The following is a 26295-nucleotide window of genomic DNA, read 5'->3' on the forward strand; positions in this document are numbered from 1 at the left end:
TATTCAGTTTTTCAACTGGCAGCTCCAGTAGAAAAGTCAAGCTCCTTGTAAACAAGGGCTTCATATCTTTTCTCTCCTAGAAGTGATTGCTGCAGAATAATTTTAAAGGACAGAGACTTTATAAAATATGTGGAGATCTCTAAAACATAAATGTTGTTATTGTGCAACTATTTAGTTGCTATATTCATCAGACTAGAAGATGTATCAAGGTTTTTACAGGAAAACTTTAGGGAAAAATATTTCACTACTACTTGTGCATATTGGGGTAGATTTTCAAAGGGTTACGCTTGTAGATTACGTGCATAACCCCCGAAAACCTACCCCAACCCCCCCTGCGTGCGCCGATCCTATCTTGCATGGGCTTGGTGGTGCGCGCAAGCCCCGGGACGCGTATAAGTCCCGGGGCTTTCCTGGGGAGCGTGTTGGGGGCATGTCAGGGGGGTGTCACGGCCGGCGCATCATCGGGGGCATGTCGGGGATGTGTTGGGGGGGCATGTCGCAGCCAGCGTGTCATCAGGGGTGTTCCGGGGGCATGGCTGCGGCCTCCGGACCAGCCCCTGGTTCGGACCATGGCGCACTCAAGTTACGCCTGCCTCAGGCAGGCGTAACTTTCGCGATAAAGGTAGGGGGGGAATTAGTTAGGGCCAGGGGGGCGGGTTAGCTAGAGGAAGGGAGGGGAAGGTGGGGGGAGGCGGAAGGTAAGTTCTCTCTGAGGCCGCTCCGATTTCGGAGCGGCCTTGGAGGGAACGGGCAGCGCGCGCAGGGCTCAGCGCACGCAAGGTGCACAAATGTGCACCCCCTTGCGCGCGCCGACCCCGGATTTTATAAGATACGCGCGGCTATGCGTGTATCTTATAAATCCAGCGTACTTTTGTTTGCTCCTGGTGCTTGCGCGCAGGGGGGTTGTGAAAGGGTTAGGCGCATAACTTATGCGCCTAACCCTTTTAAAATCTACCCCATGTTGTACCACATCATTACTGGCTTTTTATTTACATAGATGGTTCATCAGCAAAGATGAGCAAGATAAACAACTGAGATTTAACAGCAGCTCAGCAGAATGAGCCAATCCTATTGCTTCAACTTGCTTATCTGCAGCACCAGAATCATGGACAAATGGCAGCAATTTTTAAATTCTCATTTTACCAACTGAGAAAGTAACCCCTTAAAGAAAATACTATGCTCTGACAAAGAATCAGTGCCTGACTACCTGAGAGTTAATGAAACTGAAGCCAAGAACCAACAATTCTGTAAATGAAAAAATTATAGACAAACTGAAGTACTACCATATTACTCCTTCAGTAAACTCATTTCTTTTTTGCCAAAGCAATCTTGGAAGTTCAAATTTCAGTTTTCTTGCCAGTTTAATACTTATATAGCTGCTGAGAGGGGCAACCAAGGTATTTATATCAATTGCAGCTGTTTTTAAGTTAAAGTTCTAACAATAGATGAGCAAAAGGCATGTGTATGGGACAATTAGTATTTCATTTCAGATTTTCTTTCATTGTGAACAGGTTCATCTTTTAAATTTTCACTTTCTTAAGCAATTCATTTAGTTCCATTGTTTTAGTGCATGCTAAAACACTTTAGTGTGCAATAACACTATTTAGCTGTGACTAAAATGTTTAATGTGGGCAAAAATGTTTTAGCCCCAAATGAAACAAACCTTATTTGTTGCATTAATTTTAGATGAATGCATCAAGCCTAGGCCTAGGCCCAGACCCAGGCCCAAAGCCAGCTCTTTGCCTAGGGCATAGGCTGAGACCCAAATCAGGGGCTGTGGTCTACTCCAAAGAACGACATTGGAGCCTTGGTCTAGACCTAGACCCAAAGCTGATGCCTCACCTAGAGAATACGCCAAAGCCCAAAGCAGGGACTGTGGCCTAGGTCTGAGTGTGATACTGGGGTCTCAGCCTAGGCCTGGGTTGATGCCGAGACCCCACAAAAATTAAAATGAACTTAACTGCTCTGTCATGAATCTAATGAAGGCTGAATCCTGAAGTCTGGGCCTTAGCCTAGGCCAGGCACTGATGCCATAGCCTGGACTGGAAGCCAGGTTCTGATGTTCGACCTCTATCTGGACCCAGGTCCGATGCTGGGGCCTGGACTGGAGGCTAGGTCCCAATGCCTGGGGATCAGTCTTCCGTAGGCTGAGGCTGTGGTAGGTCGCTGCAACAAGGGCCTCAGCCTACACTGTATATCATAATGGCACCAACTATTTGGGTGAATGTGCCAGAGTTAATTAACTCCAGTGCAACCCCAGCAAATGGCATCTATAGGCTACAGAAGAGCTGAAGAAAGAAGATGTAGAAGAGGAGCTCTGAGGCATGGACTCCAGGCATGGGTCTGACTCTGGTCCAAGGCCCAGAGTCAAGATACGGCCTCCGGGTCAGGCCCCAGATTGGGCATGGGCCTGGGCTGAGGCCCAGATATCAGGACCAGGCCTACAGGCCATGCCTCATCATCACACCTGGGTCTGGGTCGATATTCTTGTATTGGGACCCATTCTCCAGACAGGGCCATGGCATCAGGACTATGCCAAGGCCCAGGCATTGGGACCCAGCCTACAGGCCAGGCTGAGGCATTGGACCTGCGTCTGAGATGAGGCCCCAGCATTGGGACCTGGCCTCTGGGCCGGCCCATAGACGGGATCTGGACTAGACTGAAGCCTCAGCTTTATATAGGCTGAGGTTGTGGCAACCTGTCTCGGCCTATGCAAGATTGAGACTTTGGCCTGGGCCTAGGCCTCGGCCGTAGTGTCGGGGCTCTGGCCTAGGCTGAAGCTTCAGGCTTGGTAAGCCATGGTCGAGGTGTTAATACTAAGGATGTTTGATATTTAGGTCCCAATGTCTTTAAATAAATGAGTCATCTTTTCATAGGTATATGTTGAATCCTTATAGAACATTATAGTCATTAATGCAAACCCTACAGTTAGCAACCTCAGTCCTATTCATTTTCCAAAGTTCAAGAATTCTAAAATTTGAGTCCACATCTCTTCTCTACTACTCAGACATACAATGCTGGTTCCAATGGGAAAAATTCATTGTGAAGATATAAGCCCATAGTGATTAATTTTAAAATCCCAGCGCACGCATCAATTAGGGGAGGTGCAAATAAGTTGGGCTTGTGCACACCAAGCAGATTTTAAAAGCCGCTCGGAATTACATGTATCTCCCGCAATACACACATCTCCAACATTTTCAAAAAGGGGCAGGGCATGAAAATGATATGTGGGGGGCAAGGGCATTTCAGGGAGTGAATCAGAGATGTGCGCATAAATACTCACGTGCCTGGGCGTGTGCTCAGGTCCCCTTCCGCATAAGTTTACTTCTGCTACGAAGGAGGTGTGCTAACTGAGGGGAGCGAAGGCTATTAAACTTGGGGGTTTGGAGGACCTTCCCCTTAACTGGGTGAACTGGGGATGAACTGGTTTAACTGGCAATGGTGTTGGCGGGTGCCACTTTTAAAATTTCCTGACTTACGCGGTAGCAGTGGGATTTGTTCCCACATGCGCACACCCACTTAAAATTTGGCGCACATGTGTACGCAGCCAGACTATTTTTTTAACATGCACGCCTATGCGCCTCTTTCCAATAAGTGTTTCTGGCAGAGCTTCCTGCAATGTGCTGCATCCCTACTTCCTAGAGTCTGATTAGAACCGTCTGCACTTCTTGAAGTCTTTTTATAGGGCAGGCATCTCTCAGGCCACATCTTCAGATCACTTTCTGTAAGTGCTGACTGATGATGTCATCCTTGCTATAGTATAAAAGAAGTTCAGCACAATCATCCAGTGTCTCACCAACAGATGCTTCTGCCGTGCCCAGCTGACTGCAGTATGTGTTGCTCCTTTATACTGATCCTGATCCTCCATCTTGATCCTGATCTTAATCCTAATCCTACCTGCCTTGTTCCAGTCCAGCCTGTTATGTTCCTGCTTGTCTTGTTCCAATCCTATCTACCTTGGCCCAGTCTTGCTTCTGTCTGCCTCGTTCCAATCCATGCCTTGCCCTGCTTCTGTTCCAGCCCTTGTCTTATCTTGCTGTGCTCTGTGTCCTGTTGCAGTCCTTGTCTTGCCTTGCCATTTTCCTTGTCTTTTTCCTAGCTTGGCCATGCTTCTCCCTAGTCTTGGCCCTTCCTTGTCTCCCTGTTTAACTGGTCTCTGTGTCTCCATCCTTCTTGCTCCCTTCACTGACTTGTTGTGCCTTGACCTCTGCCAACTACAAACTCTGCCCACTCTTTGCCTGCCCTGACCATTGCTGGATTCCACATTGACTGCTCTTCTCCTGTCCTGATCTTGGCCTGGTTCCAGACTCCACCTGATCGCTCTCTACAGGACCCTCACCTAAGTCTTGCTGGCCTAACAATCTGAGGGTCAACCTGCAGGGGATGAATCTGGCCCAGATGAAGCTTAGCCCTTGTCCAATGTTAGCGCGCCTGCCTGCTGTAGGTGGGGGTCCTAACTGGATCTCTACCTGGGCAATGCCAACCTTGCAATAGTTCAAAGGACTCATATTCCATGACAGGAATCCTTTACCCTCGGATTTCAACTGTAGAAAAAAAAATTGTATGTAGGTGATAAAATACACATTTCCAATGAGGCAGATGTAATAAACCACCCTAAACCTACTGAAGGTTTTCACTCATTTTTTAGCATTGGTTTTTTGGCAGCAATCTTGCCCAGCTTTGTAATAAGGGTTTTAGCACTGAAAAAAAAGCTAAAAAACCTATAGCAAGCTTAGGACATCTGATGCAAATTGCAAGATAAAAATCCTTATTCGCTATTACCCTGCAATGCAAGGAAATGCACTAGTGGGAAGGCATGTAATATTAATTTATTCACTTCTTCATTATCTTCTAACTGGTCCCTCCACTGTCACATGTCAGTGAAAGAACCAATCCCTTTTCAGAGGCTGTCCTTTCAGAATTCTGCACTGGTCCTGGCATCAATATGTGACAGTGGAGGAACCAATCTGCTGTCAGTGAGGGAACAGCCCTGCTGGAGAAGGTAAGTTTTTCTCCGGCAGCAGTTCCTGGTTGGAGGGTGATTTAAAGTGCTTCAGACTTTGCATGGTACAATTTAAATTTTTAAGGGAAAAAGGAGGGGTTCTGGGAGGATGATGGACCTGGATCGGCAACAGCCGAGCTGACTTCATTTTAAGGTAAAAAGAAGGGAGGTAGGGAGGAAGGCCAGACCTGGACCCAGACCTAATTCTGGTCCCAGACCTGGTTTCAGTCTTGAACAAAACAAGGAACAACCAAATAATCCTAAATATAAAAATACCAATAACATTCTATGGGAATAGTCAGGAAAATGGACAGTGAAATGCTAAGAGAAATTAGGGAAGCTAACCAAATTGGTAGTGTGGTAATAATGGGAGACTTCAATTACCAATTATCCGTATCAATTTGTCCAGTGTACAACAAAACAAGTTAAACCTATGATAAATCACGATGTATCAATACATTTTTTAAACTTTTTTTGTGTAGCATTGCTATTATATGAAAATCATTTTATCATACTTTTATATGTAAATATTGGACCTTCATACTACCCGCGCTTTGCAAGTATACAACTTGTAATTTTACCGCTATGGGTCTTTTTAATCATAGGTCCACTAAATATAAATTGTTTGGTTTTCAATTTTGCTAATTTTTCTTTGGTTTTAAACTGTTTTTGTAAAAATTTGGAAGAGGGTACTTCCCTTAGCTGGCGCTATTGCGCTTCAGAATCCATAGTCTGGAGTTTAAGATGCAAGTCCAACGTGTTCACGTTTCGTGGGCCGCTGCTTCAGGGACTGTTCAATGCGGTTCACTATGAAAGAAATTCTCTGGATACTGATTAACAGGAATCTTCCGATTTTCTCCCACACCACTTTCTAAGTTTCACTGGAGGTCTAATTCATTTTTTCTATGAATCAAAACTGTTTTAGTTACTTATGCAATAGGCATGCTTAATAATGAAATACACACCTTTGGGAATATTACAGAAATAGAGGATATCTCGGCTTACTGGACCCTGCCACCATTTTCTTTTGTTGGTGTTTCAGCGAAGCTGAGTATGAAAACAAGACTGGATTATATATGATTTACGTACTTCACCTGACAGCTAATGTGTGGTAATAAGCTGTCACTCACATGAAGTGAATCCACTCAATTTCTTTGTTGAGCCCATGTGGGGCCACTGATTGAAGTTGAAAGATCCATTTCTGTTCACACTGTCGGAGGCGTTTTACTCTATTGCCCCCTCTCCAGTGTGCCTGTATGATTTCTAACACTGTCCATTTGATGTCATGGAAGACATGGTTAAGTTCTTTAAAGTGAGCTACAAGCGGTTCCTTGAGTCTGCCCCTTTTTTGAGGCAGCACTTATGTTCTGTGAGTCTAATATATATTTGACACATAGTCATGATGACCACATAAACTAGTGGGCATGGACAAAATATAGCATACACTACATGTGAGGTGTGACAGGTAAATTTAGATTTGTAGCTCACTTTAAAGAACTTGTAGCTCACTTTAAAGAACTTAACCATGTCTTCCATGACATCAATTGGACAGTGTTAGAAATCGTACCAGCCAACCTTTATCTACATTTTTATTAACCCCTTCAAAAAAGTGAAGCAGATTTGTGAGGCAAGACTTGCCTTGGGTAAAGCCATGCTGACTTTGTTCCATTAAATCATGCCTTTCTATATGTTCTATGATTTTGATCTTTAGAACACTTTCCACTATTTTTCCTGGCACTGAATTCAGGCTAACTAGTCTGTAGTTTCCCGGATCGCCCCTGGAGCCCTTTTTAAATATTGGGGTTACATTAGCTACCCTCCAGTCTTCAGGTACAATGGATGATTTTAATGATAGATAACAAATTTTTACTAATAGATCTGAATTTCATTTTTGAGATCCTTCAGAATCCTGGGGTAAATACCATTGGATTTTGGGGATTTACTACTCTTCAATTTGTCAATCAGGCCGACCACATCTAGGTTTCCCATGATTTGGTTCATTCCATCTGAATCATTACCCATGAAAACCTTCTCCGGAATGGGTATCTTCTCCACATCCTCTTCAGTAAACACCAAAGCAAAGAAATCATTTAATCTTTCCACGATGGCCTTATCTTCTCTAAGTGCCCCTTTAATCCTTTGATCATCTAATGATTCAACTGACTCCCTTACAGGCTTTCTGCTTCAGGTATATTTTTAAAAGTTTTTACTATGAGTTTTTGCCTCTATGGCCAACATTTCAATGTCTTTACTTGTCAACGCTTATGCATTATCCTATTTTCTGTTGGATCCTTCTTCCAATTTTTGAATGAAGATCTTTTGGCTAAAATAGCCTCTTTCATCTCACCTTCTAACCATGCTGGTAATTGTTTTGCCTTCCTTCTACCTATCTTAATGTGTGGAATAAATCTGGACTGTGCTTCTAGGATGGTATTTTTTAACAATGTCCATGCCTCTTGCACACTTTTTACATTTGTAGCTGCTCCTTTCAGTTTTTTTCTATTTTTCTATTGAATTCAGATGTTCTATTACAATTCTGTATTTGAGATAGGACTATTGAATATGGTGGAAGTGTGATACATCAACATTTCCCACAAATCAAATAAAATTCTGCCAAAGTAAATTATAGAACATTTCCCATATCTGCTTACTGGCAACAATTTGCTCTTGTTTGTCTTCTTTGTTTGATTGTTTGATTTTGAAGAGAAAATTGGGCAGTATGATGGCTCAGCGGCACTGCTATGCAGTCCGATCTAGAGAGGGACCTGGATTCAATTCCTGAATCAGGTCCTTTGCTCTGCCTAGTCACCATAAATGGGGACCTCTAGCTGGACTCATGATTGCAAGGTTCCAGAAAGAGCCCTAAGGCATGGCCCCAGCCAAAGGCATGTAACAATTGGCACTTATTTCTCTACTTGCATACTTTTTCTGAATTTCATAGAGCATAATCAGACTATTGTTGGAAATAAGATCTTACATATAATGATACAAAGGGTATATAAGCAAAGTAAAAATGTTGTATCAAGAAATCAGACAGATCATATCAGTTTGGTCCCTCTTTGGATGAGATACATGTTGGACATGCCAGTTTGACTCAAACCATAGGTGTTTCAGATTAACTGGACAGATTCTTTTCAAGTGAAAGTCAATTTTCTATCTTTCTAATATAATAAACTCAGAATGTGATTTGTCATTTGTATGCACTTGCTGAGAAATGCCTTTGATAAATTAAAACGTCAATTTTTTTAACCTCAATTTTCTTTCATAAAGAACATTACAGTAACTGTGAAAATTTCAACATTTCAGAAAAAAAGAAACATTGGCAAAACAAATATTTTAAACTATATTGAGAAGTAACTAAATATAATATCTTAAGAAAATGAGCAGTAATTACACAACAGCTATGCAAATGGGGCAAACATGAGAGTTCAATGCTTTTTTCAAGGTCACTGGCTTAAAATGACTTAAAAAGGAGCTTCAAAATTTTGCTTCAAGCAACTTGTACATCCAGCTTATTATGTGAGACATCAGTTTCAGTACCTGCAAGTTGTAAGTGACTTGTATTTGTTGTAAGCCTCTGGCATTAGAAGTGAAACTTCAAAGCTTAGTATGGTTTAATGTCCAAGGAATGCTCTTTTTGACAGGAAATATATTCAATAATTAAATACTCATTATTTTGATGCATAAAATATCTACCATAATAGAAAAACCTACTTATTTAAGAATGATTTTATTAGAATCATAACTCAGAAAGCTTCAGCAGAAAGGACACTGAGTTCTTTTTCTCTGCATTCCTAAGGATACATAAATAGATTCTGCTACATAGAAAGAACGACTAGAACTAGAATAATCTGTCAAATGTGTTAGCCAAACAGTGATTCCATCAAATTCAAATGCAGGCAGGTGGGCAATTAGCAATTATACCATTTCTTGGACACTGCTGACAATCTCTTCAATTCAGCCACAATAAATACAAGCAGCATGTAATCAGATTAAATCACATGGGGCATCTTATCCTTCCTTTAAATTAGTTTTTGTGGTTCTAAATTAAGGATGCATAAGTCTTTCATTTTGTCAATATTTTCAAGACAATTTAGTAAAATCTGCATATTCATGAAACATCCGCCATAGACATTTATGTAAAAATGTTCCCAGAAAAATGGAAAAACTGGGAAAAAAAAATCCATGTTTTTAAAGTTTTAATGCCTTTACTATATTTTAACAGTGCAAAAACAATTTTTAATACATGAGAAAAATTTGTGTTGGCCAGTGCAAAGCTCTGAAGTGACTTGAGCAATTTTTGTTAGGCTCCACTCCAAAATCTGACTAGGATGTACAAAGACCAAAGTCAATGTCTGAGCATCACTAAACAAATATATTTATGTAGGCTTAAAATTAAACAACTATGAAAATGTCTCTAAATTATTTTAGAATTGTAAATCTATTTTGATAGAACATTCTTAATTAAAATTCTAAATTCAATGAGCTTACAAATCCTTTGTGGCACAGAAGTCCAGTAGCCCCATCTGCTGTCCTGTTCTGAAACATAGACAAATGGGAGGATGAGAAGGACACTGAATAGTGAAATTAGCCACTTAAGCTTATTATTATCAGTTTATTTAATGTTAGCTGTAAAAAATACCAATTAAAAAGTGTGCTTTGAAGAGTAGAGTAATGAGCACTTTCAGAGCCTTTAACCTTCTGCTGTTTACAATCCAACTGGATATTATGCAGCAGTTGGCTGCTTGTTTCTTATCAAAGGGTTATGCACCAGCTCTAATCTGTGAGACCCTCTTTGTTTTCATAAATTAATTTTAACAAGGGGCTCCTGAGTCCCCCATCCAGCACATTACTGATTTTTTGTTAACATATTGACTTTATTAAAAAGAAGTCAGTACATAGATAATGTCATGCTATACAGCCAGTATGCCCTTGCTATCTAGTACAGTGCCATCAGCACTAAGCAATCTGTGGCATCTCTCTTTTTTTTTTTTTGTACAGGTTGCTAAGGCAGCTTCACTGACGTCAACGATGCCATTGTGAGTTGACCGAAGTGTACAACTGAATAAGTACTTATAATCTATTTTTTTTTTACTATTTCCACAATCAGGCAATTAGCAAACTTCAACAAACAGAAGGGGATGCAGGAGGTTAAAATAATTAAGAACAGTATTTCAACACATCCTGATGGCAGTCATCAAGGTTATAATTAGGAATTTTCAAACAGATATGGAAAAGCAATTTGCAAACTAATTCATTGAACTTATACAAGTCCAGCAAGTTAGTTTGCAAAATGCTTTTTGCACTAAAAAAATTATGGTTACTTAATAAAATATACAGAGGGCCTACAGAAAGACAGGGCAGCTTCACAAAATTTACAGGGATTTGCTGCAGACCTTAATGAGATCGCAGGGGAAAACAATCTACCTTGTTTTTCCTATGGATCTAGAGGAATATGAAGATTTATTGTAAACTTGCACCAAACTAAAATTCACCTCATTTAAATTCAAGTAAAATAAGGAGCTCTGTTTACTAAACTATTCTAGTACTATTGCAGGTCTAAAGGTACATTAAAAGAGTAGTAAATACACAGTTTAAAAAATACAATTTTGCATTTATGCAGCCTAACCAATGATTCCTGCACCAAAAGGAAAATGCAAACTTATGTTAAATAGCTCTCTTGCATATTAATGTGGCTTGAATGAGCTACATTAATGCTGCTGATGAGCAATGTAACTCTGCTCTTCTGTGTTTTCCCCTGCAGGTGATAAAGGATATCCACTCAAAACCTGGCTCTTGATCCCACTAGCTTACCCACAGACTGCTGCAGAGGCTCACTACAACAGAGCCCACCAGCAGACCAGGGCAGTCATTGAGAGAACCTTCAACCTACTCAAAATGCATTTCCATTACCTGGACAGATCTGGGGGATGCCTTCTCCACAATACCCCTAAGGTCTGTGAGATCTTTCTAGCTTGTTGCATGCTTCATAACCTGGCCAAAACCAGAGGCCATAGATGATCATCTAGATGAGGAGGAGGAGGAACATGACCTGAGTCAGGAGGAATTGCAAGAGATATATCACCAGACTCAACAACAGGCAATACAGGAAAGGAGCACTCTGATACAAAAACATTTTAGACAGTGAAGATATATTTATTTACAGGGTGCATAAAGATTAATTAGAAGGTGAAGGTGCATTTATTTACATGGAGTGTTCAATGTGATGTTGAATAAATTCAAAGATGTCTTAGCTTCCTTGGCTGGCCTCTTTCTCAGGGTGGGTAAAGTTCTGTTGCCTTGGTCTGCCCTAGTCTTGTGCTCCTCCGCAGTGGGGTTCTATCACAGTTTATGCTGTCTTTGGAGCCCTCTGGCCCTGGGAGCAGTGGCTCATCAAGATAGCTGCTGAAAGGTCCTGGAGGGCTCTGAGGCAGCTGTGAGGATAATCTGGTAGCAGTGCTGTGCCTATCCTCTTCTGTCACCTATGGCCTCAGAGAGGGAGGATCTCTCTGGTGGTGGTGATGATGACTGCCTCACTGAAGGCAGTGATGGCAGAAGTAGAGGTTCAACCACTATGGGCAGTGGTGGAGGAATAGATGGAGGAGCCCAGGAGGCAGGGCCTGGGGAGGCACCATCCAGGGTGGTGGTGCTGCCATGGCTGATGAAGGCTGTGGCTGACCAGAGGGCATCCTTTCCACACAGCTGTCTTGGCCTCCATCTATTCTGTCTGGGCCTCCATTTGTTAGCAAATTCCCCTTAGCTTCTGCGTCACACCCTGTATCTCTTGCCACATATCCTGCATCTCTTCTTTTACCACATTCCTCAGGCCCTGCAGGTCATGCCTGAGGCCTCCACCATGAGCATTCAGGTATTCAGTGCTGGAGTGGCCTGCATCTCATCTTTCCTTTGAGAGCAAAGGTGGTCCTCAGTTGAGCTGCTTTCTTCTAACTTAGCTGCATGCCACCTGAGCTCTGGTATGTGTGACTGAGTTTGTGTATGCTGGGTCTCCTCACAGTGTCACTTGCTGCTCCTCTGCTGCTCTATCATCCTTCTCCTCTTTCTCCTGTTGTCCATACTGTGTCATTGGGTGCTCCTCTACTCACGCCTCCTCCTCAGTGTCCTCTTCCAATGTAAGAAGCAACACCTGAGAGTGCCTCCTTGCATGTCGGGGGCCACTGGATCTCATGGCAGCAGGGTCCTCACCTGACTGGTCCCCTGCAAAAAAGGAAGAGTGTACATACTGTAATTATACATGCTAGGTAGCTTCTTTTCTTCATACTTACTGGATCTTTCTTTCTGCCTTACAGAATATCTCCATGGGCCCTTCTCTATCACCTCCAGCTACTCTACTAATTGAATAAAAAGTATTCCAGTTGGTACCAAAATCTACCCTAGATATATTTGTACAGTGCCAGCAGCCAAGGACAGAGAAAGAACTCAAGATTTGATATGATGCTTGATTAGGGTTAACAACTGGCACAAGATTTTCAAGCAAGTAGATTCAGTCCTTCATTTATACAATTGCATTCTGGCACATGTCTAGCTATACTACAAGTTAGTGTATGCTATGTGGCAAATCTTGGACTAGATCAACCTGACCAGATTTTATGGATCCTCTTGGCTCACTCTATCTGACCTGTGCATCATTTTATATTTCTAAGTAATAACATATCTATAAGTAAGGTTTGAGGGTATATTTATTTATTTTTTATTTTAAAACTTTTATATACCGGCCTTAGTGGGGACATCACACTGGTTCACATATTAACAGAAATTACATTATGACAAGGTGAGGGAACTTGGTGGGGGAGAACAATAGCGAAGCATGGAAGGATAGTGAACAAGCCGATAAAACATTAAACAAGCATTTACAGCATTTACAGCATTAGTAACATTATATACATCAGTAACCTAAGATGATAATCATGGGGTATCGCAGACTGAATTAGGGGTTCATGAATTAGGTGCATAGCTAGGGGCATTTGGTAACATGGTCTATTCTGGGTAGGCTCGTTTGAATAGCCAAGTTTTCAATTTCTTTTTAAACTTGATAAGACAGGGTTAGAGGCGCAGAGTGAGGGGCATGGTCACGGGCAAAGGAAAGGCGGGTTGTCTTTAGAGTGGGTACACGTAGTGTGCCACTATTGGTGGATCTGGACGGGCGGGAGGAGTGGAGGGAGGTGAAGGAGATATCTAGCCAGTAGGAGTTGTGTGAGTGAATGGATTTGTGTACAATGGTGAGGGCTTTATAGTGGATACGGGAGAGGATGGGAAGCCAATGGAGATTTTTGAGAATCGGGGTGATATGTTCATATTTGCGTGTGTTTGAGATGATTCTTGCTGTTGCATTTTGCAACATTTGCAGGGGTTTAATTGTGGCGTAGGGGAGGCCTAGGAGGAGAGTGTTGCAGTAGTCCAGTTTGGTAGCGATGGTTGCCTGGATCACTGTACGAAGATCTTGGGGGTAAAGCAGGGGTTTCAGTTTTTTTAGGACATTAAGTTTAAAAAAGCCTTCTTTGAGTATGGAGTTGATGTATTTCTTCATGTTTAAGTGTTGATCAAGGAGAACACCAAGATCCCTTACGAATGGTTGGGCGGTGGCGATGTTAATGTTGGGATCGTTGGCAAAAGGTAGGGGGAGGGTGGCGTGAGGGGAGATAAGTAGGATCTCAGTCTTGGTGGCATTGAGAGCTAGATGGAGGTTGGTAAGGAGAGAGTTGATGGCATCAAGGTATTTCTCCCAACGCTTTAGGGCATCAGAGATGGAACTTTGAATGGGGATGATGATCTGGACATCGTCGGCATAAAGATAGAATTTAAGGTTAAGTTCGGAGAGGAGTATATCTGTGACCTTTTAAATATATCCTACTTCCTTACTTACATCTTGTTTGTGCCATTACCTGGTCAGGGTGCCCTCATTATAACAAAGGCTGCACTAGATCTATCCTATCTGATATCAGCTTAATGTCAGTATGCAATGGAGGTGCACCGTTGCCCCATTGGGTGGGTGACTCTTCACTGAGTGCAAGCATAGGGATAGTGTCCTCACAGAGGAGGCTTAGAAGATGCAAGAAAGAAAAAGCTTACCACTAGCTGGGGACTATTGTACAGAGAGATGATCAGGAAGGGCATGCTGCCAGGGAAGGGTCACCAGAGTCTGATTACGTTACCTAAGAGTTAAAGATTTCAGCTATCAATCATATACTGGGGGGCCCTGGGTGTAAATAAAGACATAACCAGTGTAGTGGGGTTTGGAGGTGAAAAGAAAGTAGGTTCTATGAGTTTCAGTGTGCATACAGATACTGTGGCAAAAATATACAGAAAAGTGTCCTCATGAGACTTTAAATTCCTAAGCATCAACTTTAAGCCATTACATTTTCTACTATAGCACAGGTGTGCAGAGTTTATTAATGGACAGTTCGACTAATGAGTCATACAAGTCTCAGTGATTATAACTACATTATGGCTAATAAATTACTTAGGTTCCCCCCACCCTTTCAGGAATCTAGGGAGGTCATGAGTCCTTGGATGGTGCAATGGTCCTCCCTGTATATCCAGATATAGGACCTTCACTGGTTGTGACTACTTAAATAAGTGTATAGTACTAAACATATTTATAGTCAGTACATACATACAAGCACTTTATAAGGCTTTTAGGTAGAACATTCTCACCCGGATGGCCTTCAGGTTACGAGGTGTCCAAACTTTCCACACCTCCCACAGCTGCCTCCAAAATGGTGCTAAGCCTCATCCTTTCTGCTGTGGAAAACATTATCTGGCTGGCAGGCCCCTCATCTCTCAACCAGGCATGCCTCTGCTTGTTGAGGTGTTTGTGGTCCTGCCTTTTGTGGCTCAGACCATTCACACTGTGGTTATTATGAAAGTCCACTGTGAGTCTGTGGCAGAACTCATATTCTCTCCTACTTGAATGAGACCACCATCCTGGTCTTCAGGCTTTATAGAACATGCTGGACCTTCATGACCTCACAAAGAAAGTCAGTCTCTCTAGGTAGGAATTAAAGCTTCCTCAGTAACACTCCTTCCATACATGTTGCAAGTAGGAAGGTATGCACTGTGAGCATCCCCTTTATACCCACATAAGGGGATGGATTCATGCAAGTAAATATGTATATATTATTAAAATAGATAGGAAGTATACACGTTTGTTATTACTCATGTATGTATGTGCAACATTCATGTGTACCTTCATTTTAATGCTATGATTGCAGAGTTGGTCTATACAAGGGATATAGGTGGGTCTGGGCTGACTACCCAGAGCCCACCCTTAACAGCCATGCAGGGCTCCAGGGCTCCCACCCCCCTGCAATGGATGGAGAAATGGGGGAAGGAGGGGGGGTCGAAGAAACGGTGCGCCGAGAGGAAGAGGGCGCGATGGTGCGCCATGCCAAGGGCACCCCCCCCTCCGGAGCCGTGCGCCTAAATGACGAGGCGCCATAGCCCCGCCCCAGGCTATGACGCCTAAAGGCAGCGACCGCTGCATGTTAATGATGTCGCAGGCCCTTTAAAGAAGAGGCGAGGCAATCCTTTGGGATCACACTTAGGAAAGGATCGCGTCGTCGATAGCTGAGTCCGGCAATAGAATAGAAGCACCCGAGAGAGCAGGCAGCGTGACCACGGGCCCAGGCAGCAAGAGAAGCACCCGAGAGAGCAGACAGCATGACCAGTCAGCGATCCAGCGACTTTTTCCAGGCCCCTACCCCACCAGGACCCTGCCCCATTGGGTCTGCTCCACGCTGCCGGGGTCCCCTGCAATGATCGCGCCGGGAGAATAGCTAGCACATGGGGCCTCCAGCCGGGAAAGACCACGCGGCAGCACAGGCAGACGGACCACCCAGCATCAGATATATTCTCAGAATAACCGCAAGTATAAAAAAAATGTTTGTCTTTACCCCCCCCCCCTTTTCTCCTCCCCCCACCTGGTAGGGCAGGCAGGATCCCACCCACCTAGCCAGGCCCGTGCCTAGCACAGCTGGGGGGGACGGGGGGGGGGGGACGACCGAGCAACAGAACAGGCCCAGGAAGGGAACAGCTAGCCCTCTCCAAGCACCCTGCTCCGCCGAGCCCACCAGGTCCCTGGTCCTCCCCCCCCCCCGGGGGAAGCCTGCCCTTTGCAGGGCCCCTGGGCATAATAAAAAAAAAAATTTACCCCACTCATCCAGTGGAGCAGCAGGCCAGCAGCATGAGCAGTGGGGCTCTGTGCCAGGGAAGCCAGATCTTAATTCCCCCCCCAAGCAAATAATTAAATAAACAAATAAAAAAATAGATGGATAGATAGATAAATAAATAAATACGTGAATAAAGTGGGCCTTAATAAATAAATAATGTTAATAATCTTTTAGAGCCCGCTAGGGCTGCGGGCATAGGAGAGGAGGAAATAAATTAAACAGCCAAACCCTCGCTGGCCCGGGTTAGTAATGTTGAGGCTGTGGGCCCATAGCCCCACCAGGTCTGGAATGGCTCTGATTGCACCCTATCTGTGAGAGAGGGTGTTACTAAATCAAATGAATAGAAACAGGTCATTTTTAACAGTGGCCATTGTGATAGGCCCTGAACCAGGGAAGCCAGAGTTTAATCCCTACCCAGGCAAACTACCAGTGGGCATCGGCAAGGGGGAAGTATGCCCGCAAAGCTGGTATATTAAAAATAAATAAATAAATAAGAACCGGGCTAATATCCAGTGACACTAGTGTTACAGCACCAATTTTCAAACATCGGGCCTGGGGAGCGAGCCATGCACCTTAAAATATAAGTAATGGAGCTGCCTACTTAGCTAGTGTGGTAAGACACGAAAGTTGGGTCTCAGGCTCATGGTTCATACCCTAAACAAGTTGGGAGGCAAAGATTAATTTACATCTTGTTCACAGGTTAACTATAACATAAGCAATATGTCATATGGTCCTGACAGTAACATTGCAGAGACAGTCTCGAAGGAGAACGAACAGACAGGACGAAAACTCCGATCAAAGCTTTCCACAGGGACCGGAAGAAACAACAAAAACATGCTGACAGCAGGGAAGAAAAGTGTATGAGGCAGAAAGAGAACAAGAGTGGAGAGCAGCAGAAAGAAAAGTCGCGGAGGAGAACAACACGACGCGGATATGAGGGAACCTCAAGCAAGCGAGGCGATGTCAGCAGTCAGCATGATTACGGAGACAAGAGGGGAAGAGGCCACGGTGGTAGGGCCGCAGCAGTTCACCTCTGAGAGAGTGATGCCAATGGACACATCACACCAGAGCACTCTCAGAGGCCTACAGCCACAAACCAGCTGGAGCGAGAATCAAATGCCTAACAACAGAGACGAATTCCTGCGTACGACATTCAGCGACAATTACACTTCCACAGGCGGGACACAAGGACAAGCTGGGGGCAGTAACCAGATGTACTCTATATGGCAGAACCTGTTCAGTGCTAGTTGGTACCCAAGATCACCATGGGGTCCCAGCACCCAAGGCCCATTCCCAGGATGGAATCAACAAGGGAGGCCATGTGTTGCGTCCGTCGGTCGCAGATGACTGTGACTACTCTGCCTTACCTCTTTTCTACCCTTTTCCTCCTCCTTGGGCAAGATGGCTGCCTCCGGTGCCGAGTGCCAAAACCCTCGGTGTCTCCAACTCAGCATGGGCGTCCCAGTCCACCATGCTCCTTCCCATGGCCTCCTAGGGCACGCGCGCGCACATTGCCTACGACTATGTACATGTCATGGCGGGAACCTTGGGGGCGTCTCCACCACATGGCGTCAATACCTCTGGGTATTTAAGCCTCCGCTATGCTACCTACTTTGAGTTAGCAAGGATTTCAGTTTAGCTACTCTGACTGCTCTAAGCTGTTCGCTTAGATGCCTCGCTACCCTCCGGGGAATCTTGCTCCTGATGAAGGGTAGTTGCTCTCACTTCCAACTACCCTTCGGGGTTTCTACTAACTTGACAACCGCTGCTCTGGGGTCTCTCTCTTTATTTCAGGATCTCCTGTACTATCAGGTACTCACTCCTCGAGGGCCTACCAGTCGAGTGTATCCTGCACCACGGACCTTTGGTCCCACCATCTTCATTGCCAGAAAGACGCTTGCACTACACTACAGTGAGTACCTCTATGATCCGGTTCTCCAACTCTACCCACCAGGCTTGGCTTAACCCGCACCATGGGTTACTATCTACCTTGAACATCTGGGTGAGACTTCTACATCTGAGACTGTCAGAACGTATTGGCACCTTGCTGGACTCCAGTGCCTTTACTTCCTGCCTCATACCATCTATCTACAGCAATACAATAAAGCTGTCTACCTACAAGTGTCCGCTCTCTGCTTTTAGTCTATTGCTGTGGTTTCCCACGGGTCACCTCCCCGTGGGAGGAGTCATCTCCACTGCGACTAAGGGTCCACACAATGCCACAGACACAACACCATGGGATTGTGGGCCGTATGGCGGAATGAGTAGCCAGCAATTCTTCCAGCCACTGTGGTGGTCATGGCCAGCACCACCACAGGGGCCATTAGCCAATCAAGAAGGAGGACAGGCTCAGCGAGCGGCAACATCAAGCTATGAAAATGCAACTAGGACTCAGGATGGAGGTACCAAAGGAAGAATAGCGGAGGCACATAAAAGTGCTACAATATCAGATGGAGAAGGAGCAAATGGCACAGGGGCCCAGAGCGACAAAAGAGGGCCACAAGACATTCAAAACACAGAAGAAAGACCAAGCATCAGCCAAGCTGACTAAACACAGCATATGGGAGACAGCAATGTTGGTGAGTGTGGGGATAAGGTCGGGGGGAAGTGAGCAGAGGACGGCCTCCGCAGGTGCAGAAAACAGTACAGCGTCAGAGGAAAGAAAGCGCAAGGCAAAGCGCAGACGCAGGCCAAGTTCCAGTTCTGACAGTTCTTCCACATCATTGTCAGACTCCGCAAGCAGCAGTGACCAGCAAACAGCAACCAAGGCAGTGGACAAGGAGTCCAGGGGCCCACCCGCACTCACCACATTATCAGAATTATGGAAGGGAGTTCCCAAACAAATGCAAAAGAAAATTCGTAAAAGAAAATACATTGATATATTTAGTATTCTGCATGGGCGTCGCAGATCGGAAGACAGGAAAAAAGCAAAGGATGGTCCGGCATCAACTGAAAAAGAGATAAAAATTCCAAAGAACAAAGTGAATTAGATAGAGACTTTCCTACACATGACAAGTGTCATGGGATTCGAGACCCATTATAATACGGACCCATGTTGAGCTATGCAGTCAACATACTACAAGCTTACCAAGAGCACGAAGGTTGGGCCTGGCTCAATTATGATGAAAAATTCCGCGACAAAATGGAAGAGAACCAGTTCATGGAATGGGGAATGCAGGATGTTAGCCTATGGATACAGCAGATGATGCACAAAACAATGGAGCAAGGATTATGCTCAAGAAACTCAAGAAGGTCATCACCCAGTAGGCATTCAGCAAGGCAAGCACAGTCACAGGATAACACATGCTGGCGATATAACAAAACAGCATGCAATTTCCAAGACTGCAAATTTAAGCACGTGTGTTCAGCATGCACAGCGCCACATCCACTGAAAGATGCCCAAAAAAATGGCTACACGGAGTAAGGATAAAACAATCTGACAATTGGCAGTTCGGGAAGGCACATTAACCCATCAACCTGGAAAAGATGAGACCATAGCTGGAATTATACCCAAACCAACAGAAAGCACAAAGATAATGCAAGGATTTCGCAAAGGATTCATAATCCCAGTTCAAGGCCAGATAAAAAGCGCAAAGAATGGCAATGCACCATCAGCAACGAGTCATGCAGGCATTGTGCAAGAGAAGTTGGAGACTGAATTAGCACTCGGCCGAATGGCCGGTCCATTCCAAAAACAACCATTTCTGAACAAGTGCCTGTCACAATTGGCAGTCATTCCTTAAAAGGAGAGAGGAAAATACCAACTCATTCAGAATTTATCATATCCCCCGGGAGAGTCAGAGAATGATCGATTGCCACAAAAGGAATGCATGGTGCAATACGCATCCTTTGATTCGGCGGTAGCGCTACTCAGAACATGCAGAGCGGGAGTGTTAATGGCAAAGACGGACATAGAATCAGCATTCAGACTTCTCCCTGTACATCCTGAGAATTTTCTGTTGCTGGAGTTCGAATTCAAGAATACATTTTTCTTCGATAAATGCATGCCAATGGGATGTTCAGTCTCATGTGCTTACTTTGAGCTGTTCAGCTCATTCCTGCATTGGGTAACAGCAAAAAAGACAGCTTCGGACAACATTATACACTACTTGGACGACTTCCTATTCATGGGACCAAGGGATTCAAATGCATGCTACAACTTGCTAACAGGATTCCAGAAGATGGCCAGGAAATTTGGAGTACCATTGGCACACAAAAAAACTGAAGTCCCAGCAACAATAATATTATTCCTGGGCATCGAGTTGGATTCCAACAAGATATTAGCCAGACTCCCTGAAAAGAAAGTTGAGAAACTCCGCAAGATATTACAACAATCAGCATCAGCAAAGAAAATAACTCTGCAGGTGGCACAATCCATTCTGGGAACATTGAACTTTGCATGCAGGGTTATTCCAATGGGAAGGACATTCATGCGAAGACTAGCAGTGGCAACAGTTGGGATAGAACGACCTCACCATTCCCTAAGAATCTCCAAGGAGATAAGGGCAGATTTCAAGATATGGAGAGCGTTCCTTGACGAAGTCAATGGCATATCTGTTATACAAGGAGCACCACTTTCCAGCAGTGACCTGAACATTCACACAGATGCATCAGGAGGCTGGGGTTTTGGGGCAATTTGCCAAGGTGCATGGTGTGTGGAACCATGGCCAGCAGAATGGATTTCTAAAGGGCTCACAAAGAACATAACCTTTCTCGAGCTCTTCCCTATCTGGGTGAAACTAGTATTATGGAACGAAAGGCTCAGGAATAAACATGTGATTTTTTTGCTGCGACAACCAAGCGGTGGTACAGGTATTGAACTTGCAATCGACCAAGTGCCTAAAAGTCGTCAATCTCCTCAGGGAGATAATGTTAGCGGCATTGCAAAACAACATAACACTGCGAGCTAGGCATGTGCCAGGGATATGTAATGGCACAGTGGATACTTTATCCCATTCTAAATGGCATTTGTTTCATAAGCAGGTACCAGCAGCGGACGAAGCAGGGACAGCAATGCCGGCACACCTATGTAAAATTGATCTGTAACCACCGTTGAATTGGTGCAAAGATCGGTCGCACCATCTACATGGAAGTCAGACTGCTGGGGCTACGATTACGTGACTAACTTCCTGAAGGAAAACGGATGGGAGCAAGACTCAGTCAGTGACAAATTGATCATCAAATACGTCGCCACAGCAAAGGAGAGTAGTGTATCTAATGCGCATTTGCAGGACTGCGCTTGGCAGGACTGTCGTTCTTTTTTAAGGCACGGGGATAGGGTGACCCCACTAAGTCCTTCAGCCTGAAGAAAATGATGACAAGATGGGCAAGTAAAATCGGTCCTACCAATGACATCAGACATCCCATTACACATGACATGTTAAGGTCTCTCTGGGCAACACAAGCATCAATCTGTTCATCGGAGTTTGAAACGGAGCTATTTCAGCTGGCCTTCTCACTCACATTCTTTGGAACATTGCGAGTGAGTGAATTGGTAGCCACCAACAAGGAAGACTCGGGAGATAGCGGATTATTTCGGAAGAACGTGATATTGAAGCCAGAGACATTAACTGTCATAATACACAAGTCAAAAATGGATCAAGAAGGAAGAGAAGCCACGCTCTCGCTAAAACGGGTGGCAGGGTATGACACTTGCTTGATAGATAATGCAAAGAAGTATTTAGACCTGAGGCTGGAGGGGGGAGTACACCTGCTGATTCATGCGGATGATACACCATTAACCAAATACCAATTTGCAACATTGTTGAAAGCATCAATAAAAAAATGAATTTGGACATGAAAACATTCACCACACACTCTTTCAGAATTGGGGTGGCTACCAGTGCGGTGCAAGCCGGGCTTCAAATGGCAACAATAAAGAGAATTGGATGGTGGTGGTCCAATGCAGTCAATACCTATGTCCATTTAAACAAAGTGACCACAGATATTATATCTTACAGATCAACAAAGGGTTCCATGATCAGCTTGGATCATTGGTCACTCATATATACATTGGGCTGCTAAGAGAGCAAAGGAACGATCCTATGGACAACACCTAGGACTGCCGCCACAAGGGTGGGTCATATCCTGGATGGGAAAGAATGGCATGTTTTGGGAACAGTTATTGCCCCTGCTACAGCGCCTTAGGGATGCGAGGGCTGCTCTGTATGTAATAATAATACATCTGGGGGGGCAGTAACCTGTGTTCATTGACCTGCAAGTGATTAATAAAAAAGGCAAAAAGTGACTTTGCCAGGATAGCCGAATTATACCTGAATGCCGCACTATTCTGGTCGGACATCATCCCACGTCCCAAGTGGAAGGATTCTAAACTATGGAGTTGGGGGTCAAAAGAAAGTGAACCATCAGATTGGATTATGTACACAAGAGAGAGGTGGCCAACAAATAAGACACCAATGGGCGGATGATACGTGTCCAGGCCTCTTCAGACATGATGGAGTGCACCTGTCGGAAGTGGGGTACGATATATTTAATAATGCGATTCAGGTTGCTATAGAGGCATGGCATGACAGACATAGAGGACAAAGGCCGCAGCTTATTTAATTGGGGGAACACGAAGCAAGGGTACCCCTACCTCGTGTCTTGGCGGTTACCCGGGCCAGTTGGTCATATTGCAAGTGGTGTCGACGGCATCACAGGACGGCGTGGTAGTCGATCAGTGCTGGGGGAGGCACAAAAGGTCGAGGCCCCCTTGCTCGAGGACAAGACGAGGGGCCCATGGAGTAATGCTGCCTTGCTTGGTCCCTACGGCGGGCAGCAGTGGAGACATCTTATCGGCTCAGGTACCCAGGAAAAGGTGTTATGATATGTTAAATAAAAGCTGCAGCCTTATTCTACAAACACCAATTTCTGTGTTTTTCCATTCCATAAAACAAATGAGAAAATGTTGCCAAAATGTACGGGTGGGCAGCGTTGACAGCCAACCGGGCTGGAGTGACGGCTACTAGTGTTAAATATCTGGATCCATCTCCTTGGGTACTTTTGGATCCAGCCCAGTATTTTTCCCTATAGCAGAGGTTTACAAAGTTCTGCTGACTGATCCCCAGCTAGTCAGATTGTCAGGAAATCCACAATGAATATGCATGAGATAAAATGTGCATGTTATTGAGGCAGTGTATACAAATTTAGCTCATGCATATTCATTATGGATATCTTGAAAACTGAACTGACTGGGGGTCCTCCAGGACAGGTTTGGGAACTATAGTTTAAAATGAGGGTTAGACCTGGACTTGATTGTCTGTCCCTGATGCTGAGGAGTTTGCTGCTATTCCACCTCCTTAATATATATATATATATATATATATATATATATATATATATATATATATCTACTAGATAAATGAAGCTTGACTGACGTGCAGCAAATGCGCATTAGAGAGCAACTCTACTGCGCATGCGCGGGCAGCACGTTGGTCAGAGCTTGCCAGTAACCAAAATGGCGCGGTGAGGAGCATGAGCAGTAACGGCGGCGGCAAGCAGTAACGGCGGCGGCGCGCACGAGGGAGGGACCTCCCCCGGAGATCTTCCGTCTGCGCCATCCGAAGGGGTTGTGACTGAGGGGAGGGGAGGAGGGAGGAGAGAGTGACTGGGGTGAGGGGGAGGGAGGAGAGAGTGACTGACTGAGGGGAGGAGAGGGGAGGAGAGGAGAGGAGAGGGAGAGAGGAGAGGGAGGGGGAGGGAGGAGGGAGGAGGGGAGGGTGAGGAGAGAGGGGAGGAGGGGAGGGGGAGGGAGACTAGAGGGGGAGGGAGAATGAGGGGAGGGAGACTAGAGGGTGAGAGGAGGGAGGGGAGAATGAGGGAAAAGGAAATGGACTGAAAAAAAATGTTAATGTAGCCCGTTATTACGGGCTTAACGGCTAGTATATATATGTAAGATGTTAGGAAGGCATGGCATGTGTAGATGAATACCTCATCATCATAAGCCTAGATAATAGGGATGTGAATCGTGTCCTCGATCGTCTTAACGATCGATTTCGGCTGGGAGGGGGAGGGAATCGTATTGTTGCCGTTTGGGGGGGTAAAATATCGTGAAAAATCGTGAAAAATCTAAAAATTTAAAAATCGCAAAACCGGCGCCTCGCTGAACAACCTCCTGCAGTCGATCTCCTGCTGGCGCCATTTTCCGTACGAAAACGATTCGCGGCGGGAAATCGCTCCCTGACCCCCGCTGGACCTCCAGGAACTTTTGGCCAGCTTGTGGGGGGCCTCCTGACCCCCACGAGACTTGCCAAAAGTCCAGCGGGGGTCCGGAAGGACCTCCTGCCGTCCAATCGTGTTCGTCTATGGCCGCCGCCATTTTTCGGCGCCATTTTGGAAAATGGCGCCGGCTGAAGACAACAAGATTCAGGAGCAGGAGCCCGTTCCGGTCCGCTGCCGTTCCGGACCGCCGCTGGACCCGCAGGTTATTTAACTCATTTGGGGGGGGTTCGGGAGGGTGGGGGATTTAATTTAAAGGGTCGGGGGTGGGTTTTAGGGGTTTTAGTGTGCCGGCTCACGATTCTAACGATTTATAACGATAAATCGTTAGAATCTCTATTGTATTGTGTTCCATAACGGTTTAAGACGATATTAAAATTATCGGACGATAATTTTAATCGTCCTAAAACGATTCACATCCCTACTAGATAATTTTTACATTGGGCTTGGCTTTTTTTCCTGTCTACCAGTACTTCTCTCTATATGGAACAGGACCTTAGTATTGCTACGTGTCTATCTCATAGTTATTTATATATATCCTGTGTCTCTACAATATATAAGGCATGCAGCAGAGAGAGACCTGATGATGAACTGAGTAGACCTACTGTCACAGTGCTCTGCTCACAGGCCTTAAAAAAAAGTTACAAAAGCACTAAAAAGAGAAAGAACAGCTAATAAATTGTTAGAGCATGAATGTGTGATGTGTGTGAAGCTATTTTATTCAGTGTTTCCATTAAAATTAAGGGATATTGTTAGGTTAGAATAAATGTAATATAATAGCTGCTACACAGAGTTTAGAGCAGCTTATTATAGTATAATAGAGTCTGTTACTGAGAGTATTGTATGTGTTGTACATGATAAGTGCCATTAAAAAGAAATGAGCAGCTAAAGACACTGTATTTTAAAGAAACCTTCCTGAGCATAACATTAATATAAAGAAACCTTCCTGAGCATAACATTAATGCTGATAACAGCTAAGGAGGAAATAGTCAAAGATAACCTGCATTCCCAAGCATAATTTAAGGAAGAATCAGGATTCCCAAGTATTAATCTCAAGGGAAGCATGTGATATAAAAGCAGCAGAAACAATTAGAAAAAAAAAGATTGAAAGTATGAATGAGTAGAGAAAACCTGTTACTTTTTCTGAGAATAGGGTCACCTAATTATATTTTGTTTTCTTTAGTTAGTATTGATCAGTTACAATAAGTCATCGTGGACATACATATCCTGAGGGAACATGACTGACTCAGTTTGTAGAAGATTACAAAATCAGTTAAGGGAGTTAGTTTTCTTTTATTGATTTGGTTAAAATTAGTATAGTAGGTAAAAAGAAGAAGAAGGAGGAGGAAAAGAGAGAGATCTGCCACCGAGGAGCACTACAGAACAGAAGAAAGTGAAAGAGAGAGACAGAAAGAAGGGGAAGCATACAAGAAACAGACAGTGCATGCCCTTAGTAGCCAGGCCTGAGATCATAGTTATAAAGTAACATAAAGACATAGAAAAGAAGAAAGCATCAAGAAAGAATTAAAGTATGTACCTCGAATAGGACTTCTTTGTACAAGTAAGTTGATGTTTTGAAAAGAAATTGGACACAAAGTATCAATTCTTACAATACCAGACTGAATAATAATACAAATTAACAGACAAGAATAGTGCATTGAACTAAGTAATTTACTTATCCGTTAGTGTTTTGCTAGCAGTCCATGATTATTTGACTTCTGCTTTACGAAATAGAATTTATAGAAAGAAAAGAAAAATATATGCAATTAGTTATAAAATAGAACATTTAAATGATGTATGCATACAATATTCTTTCTGTGTGTTTATCAGCTATAACAGTTGAGTAATATCGCCAAATTTTTTGATAGCTTGCACACGTTAAAACCGGGG

At 44.1% G+C, this 26295-nt stretch overlaps 1 protein-coding gene across 2 annotated transcripts in view; it reads left to right on the forward strand.

Annotated features, from left to right (window-relative positions):
• TMEM121 (transmembrane protein 121) overlaps nucleotides 1–26295 on the forward strand; it is a 578648-nt gene that overhangs the window by 541085 nt on the left and 11268 nt on the right. For both annotated transcript variants that reach the window (XM_029598836.1, XM_029598837.1), the window contains exon 6: nucleotides 10767–10957. The gene's annotated coding sequence lies outside the window, so the exon portion shown is untranslated. The remainder of the gene's footprint in view (nucleotides 1–10766; nucleotides 10958–26295) is intronic.

This window comes from Rhinatrema bivittatum, chromosome 4, assembly GCF_901001135.1.
Source record: "Rhinatrema bivittatum chromosome 4, aRhiBiv1.1, whole genome shotgun sequence".
In the NCBI taxonomy this organism is placed as follows: Eukaryota; Metazoa; Chordata; class Amphibia; order Gymnophiona; family Rhinatrematidae; genus Rhinatrema; species Rhinatrema bivittatum.